The sequence below is a fragment of the Tupaia chinensis genome, unplaced genomic scaffold, assembly GCF_000334495.1.
Source record: "Tupaia chinensis unplaced genomic scaffold, TupChi_1.0 Scaffold000545_1, whole genome shotgun sequence".
Classification (NCBI taxonomy): Eukaryota; Metazoa; Chordata; class Mammalia; order Scandentia; family Tupaiidae; genus Tupaia; species Tupaia belangeri.
Window position 1 is genome coordinate 1,363,934 of NW_006160057.1, and position 5,130 is coordinate 1,369,063.

The 5,130-nt window shown below is 40.6% G+C and overlaps 1 pseudogene; it reads right to left on the reverse strand.

Moving 5' to 3' along the window:
* Positions 1-1,439: 1,439 nt before the first annotated feature.
* On the reverse strand, positions 1,440-1,692 carry LOC102492201 (cyclin-dependent kinases regulatory subunit 2 pseudogene; annotated as a pseudogene).
* Positions 1,693-5,130: the final 3,438 nt, after the last annotated feature.

Below are 5,130 nucleotides of genomic sequence, written 5' to 3' on the forward strand. Positions count from 1 at the left end.
ATACTTTGGGGACAAAGCCGGCCATTTTAGGGCATGACTGATACAAAAGTAAGTGAAATCCAGTTCTGGGAATTGGGATCAAAAGCCAGCCCATTGGAAGTGATCCTTGCATTTCACACTTCTCCATAGGCCACAGACCTCCTGACACCTCTCCAGGACTTTAGGCCTCCCTGCTCACCCAGGGCTCCTCTAGCAGGGGAGTGGGAGGAGGGGCAGGACAGTCAGTTAGCTCAGTTCCAAGAAATGAAACTGATTAACAAAGAGAAGACTCATTACAAAATCCAGCAAAATGGGTGTCTTTGCATCTAAGAAATGCTAATTAACACCCTGTGGAAAAACTGATCCCTCAATGAAACTTAGAAATCCCAGCATTTTAAGAAAAAAGAAAAAAAAATCCAAGGGTTTGGAGTTCAGATTATATGTTAGATTTCTCACTCAATTTGTACATAGTATTCAACCTTTCTGAGTCTATTTTCTCCGCCATATAACAGTACATATTAAAAATGTAGCACTCTGAGGCCAGCAGGCAGCATAATGGTTATGTTACTGGACTCCTACTGCAGTTCAAGTCCCAGGGTCAGCAGCCTAAAATTCATGGCCGGTGCATGTATATGTGTATGCCCAAACTCCTGAGAGGAGAATGGAGGAGAAGGGATTGCCGTGTGGCCATCACCACTGGGGGTGGGGGGGGTGATTTCTCGTTTTCAGTCTCTCTGTCTCTCTGGAGAATACACTCACCCTATAGCAAAATCTCTCTTAATATTAAAACAAGTAGCTCTCTAATGGCAAATGTGAATGTACATGTTGTATTCTGTAAATCTTGTACGATGCTATAAAGTCCTATAAGTGCATTCTTTCTTGCAATGTCTTTTTATTTTTATTTTTTTAAATATTAATGTATTTGTGTTTAATTTGCTGTGGGGACGTGTACTTGTCAGAGAGAAATAAAGAGAGTGGGAAAGTAAGAAAGAACCCTCCCCTTTCCCCATGGAGTATGGCCATACCATAATCCTTTCTCCTTCACCTCTTCTTCTGGGATTTTGGATAGACGTGCCTAAGCATCCCCTTGTTTCTCAAGGTGGTTGAACTGTGCAGTTGACCATATAGGATCCAGCTTCTATAAGTACCACACCAGTGGATGGCCTTTTCATTTTTTTAAAATGCAGCATACAAACTTTATTTAACAAAGTAAACAGGTAAAGTGAAGCAGGCACTTAAATTAAGACAAAAACTGACTAAAATAATTTTATCTGATATTCCCTGTAGAACCTACATTTAACTGAGTTCTGCATTTAACAGTTCTGCCACTGAGAAGACAGTTCATGCATAGGTATGGAGGAATCATTTGTACATTGTTCAAGCATTCACTGAATACTCCCTTATGTACATGCATAGATGTTATATTTGAAAAGGTCTTGCTGATGATCCCCAGATACACCTCATTTTTGTTGATCTTTTGGAAGAGGTCATCTAAAGAGAAGAATCTGTGGTTCTGCCTCATGAATCATGTAATGAATCCAGCCTAGACTCTGTTGTACACCAAGTCACCTCTAATCTTCTTCAGATAGAGGATGGGTTTGGGGCACTTGTTTGGAAAGTTCTTTGGGTAACATGTCATGCCAGGTCTGGATAACATTACGTGGTATGTTTGTCATGATATTTATCTGAGTAGTAGATCTGCTTATGAGTCATCTGCTGGTGCACAACAAGGCAGAGAGCAATGAGGACACAGAGAATTGTCCAAGTGGGCCACCCATCCACGACCGACCAAGGGGACTATTAGACTGAGCTTGACATGGCTTTGTAGATATGTATCTTTCTCTCTCTGACCAAAGAGCACACATTATTCTACCTTCAGAAAAGGGTAAGATTCCTCTCTTATCAATATGGGAATCCACACTGGCTCAGACTAAGAAACTATCCTGAACAAAGCTCCAAATATCTTTGAGGCCACTCATGTCTGGCTGCAGTTCTCACAGGGTATAGAATATGCTTTTGACCACTCATACAGGCTGATGGACAAAGGCCCTGACTGAGTGACAGTAACTGAGGAGTTAAGAGTTCAATCTCAAAACCTGTTAGCTCTTGACCTGTGTTCCTTGCTTTCAGGAGAATGAAAAAGTGCCACAAACTACCTTCCAAAGATAAGTAGTTCCCAGAGAGAAACTCTTTTCTGGGGGGATGTTCCCTTTTGCCTGCTGATTCCATTAAGCTATCCACCCTCTTCTAGTTTTATGGTTTATTTGTCAATTTATATGATAATGTTCTTTCCATTTAGAACATCAGCTGGCTTTTAGCTGTGTGGGGCCCTTTCTGCCATCGTGCACTTGTGGACTGGGAAGAGGAGACTATTTTATTTCGGGGGCAGCAAAGGTTCCATGAGCTGTGCAATGATTTCTTATGGGAAGGAGACACATTTGTGTGACTTTTACATGTAAAATCCATCCAAAGTTGTAGCAACATGGGTGTGGTAGAGGAATTTGAGATTCTCTGATGAGAAGAAAGCCATGACATCACGGAGGAAGGCCCTGCACTGCTTTCTTTGGAGTTTCACTATAGTCAGTCTGTTGCCTAACTTGACTCTTAGGTGGAATTAAACAGTTTAAAACTTAGGCCTGTCTGGATGTCTTGCTGCTGAAGGTTTGGCAAAAGATAGAACACAAGGTATAACCATCAACATAAATCTATAGCGGGATCATTACTTGTTATGTTGTTGTTTTAATAGTTGCTTTGGGATTCCTGTTTTTCCCTACTCTAATAGTGATTTTTATGGGACTGAGCTGAAAACCATTCTCTCGTCTCTGAAACACAACATATTTTTCTTTCTTTCACAAATCATTATCAGAGAATTCATGTAGTTTCCCCACACAGAGAAATTACCATGCTGATGCAATAACTTTCTAGGTTGCTAACATTGTCATCACCCTGCCCTTGTGCATTTCTGTCCATTCTGTTTTTGGCAGAAGCTTCTAAACATCCATGCTCAAGGCAAAAATGGACATTTTTTTTCTTTTTTCTTTTCTTTTTTTTCTTTTCTTCTTCTTTTTTTTTTTTTTTTTTTTAAATCTAATTCATCCTCTTTCAGTCCCCAAGAGCTAGCTGAGCAGTAGGAGGAAACATGTTTTTCTCCAGAGTGGTTCTTTTTCTACACTCAGGAAGATGTTTTATTTTTTTCTCCATGAAGATTGGGTTTAACTACCTGCAACAAATAGCAAGGATCTCCATTTTTACTTAATAAACTCCTTTATAATTTAGGTGTACAAATAGAGCCCAAGAAATTAAATTATTTGAACATTATAGTTAGTGTGAGCTAGCAGAAAAAAATCCAGTCTGATATACTTTCTATTTTGTTAATTTGCTACCATTCCCCAACCACAGTAATAATATTATAATTAATTAAGCCAAATATTCTATTTACTCACCTACCTATTATCAATCTATCTTTATTGTTTTTATTGTGTTCGACCTCTCTGAAAATGCTATATCAGATAAAAATAGATAAAATAATATGCCCATTTTTCCTCTTAGCATGTTACATGAAGTAGTGATTTATAAATCTATTAGGGATAACTTCTACTAATTTCTGTGATGTTTAAAAGATTTGGCTATTAGGGCCAGCAGACGGCATGATAGTTAAGGCACTGGACTCCCCCATGGTCGACAGCAGTTCAAGTCCCAGACCTGGAGGCTTAAAAAAAGTGTTGGGGTGGGAGCCAGCAGTTAGCATAATGACTATGTCGCTGGACTCCCACGTAGTCGACCGTGGTTCGTGTCCCAGACCCGGTGGCTTAAAACTCATGCCGGGCGCGTGTGCGTGCGTGCCCAAGATCCCGAGAGGAGAATGGAGGAGAAGTGATTGTGGCGTGACCATCCCCTCTGGGGGGGCGATTTCTCGCTTTCTGTCTCTCTCTCTCTGTCTGTCTGGCAAGCGCACGCGCCCTACAGTGAAAATCTCTCCAAAAAAAAAAAAAAAGTGTTGGGCACTTGTGTGTGCATGCCCAGAATCCAAGAAGGAGACTTGAGAAGAGATTGTGATATGGCAAGCCCCCATCCCCAAGGGTGACTTCTCACTTTCTCTGTCTCTGGCTATAATGTATGCATCCTATGGCAAAATCCTAAAACAACAGCAACAACAACAAAAGAATTTGACTATTTATACATAAGAGGGTTAAAAAATTTAAAAAATCTTTCTCTCTGAAGTTTTTTTTTTTTTTTTTTTTGGAGAGATTTTCACTGTAGGGCGCGTGCGCTTGCCAGACAGACAGAGAGAGACATAGAGACAGAAAGTGAGAAATCACCCCCCAGGGGGGATGGTCACACAGCAATCCCTTCTCCTCCATTCTCCTCTCGGGATCTTGGGCACGCACGCACACGCGCCCGGCATGAGTTTTAAGCCACCGGGTCTGGGACACGAACCACGGTCGACTACGTGGGAATCCAGCGACATAGCCATTACGCTAACTGCTGGTTCCCTCTCTCTGAAGTTTTAAGTTGACATTTTTAGTTCTTTCTTCCATTAGTTGGGTTGGCCATGGTTAGTTTGTCCAAGTAAGATTTCTCCTTCTGTGAAGCTCTTTCTACTTGTATTTTATACTACTGGTTCTGAAATGAGAGTTGGACTCCCTTCCCTTCCAAGAAACATTTAGCAACATTTGGAGAAATTTTGTGGTTGTCACAATTTGGGAAAGAAGTGACACGGTCATCTAGTGGACAGAGGACAAGTATGCTGTTAAACATCCAATAGTGCTCACGATAGCTTCCCACAGCAAAGAATGATCTAATCCAAAATGGTAGTAGTGCTAAATGTGGGAAACACAGGCCTAAAAGATGATTGTTATGATATAGATGGTTTGTCCCCAAAATGTCATGTTTCGAATTTCGTCTTCATGAGTGTTGATCGGATATCCTCCCAAATTCATGTACTGAGACTCAATTGTACTGATTATGTTACAAAGATATTAAGTAAACGTTGAAATCCTTCATTGTGTCTGAGGATAAGTCCTTTTATAGTGATAACGTCCATTGAACAATGCCTCTGTAATTGAGTTATGGCAGGTATATAAGCTGAGGGGATAAGGTCATAAAGACAGAGAGAAAGCTACATGGACACAAACCATACTGTCCTGTTAA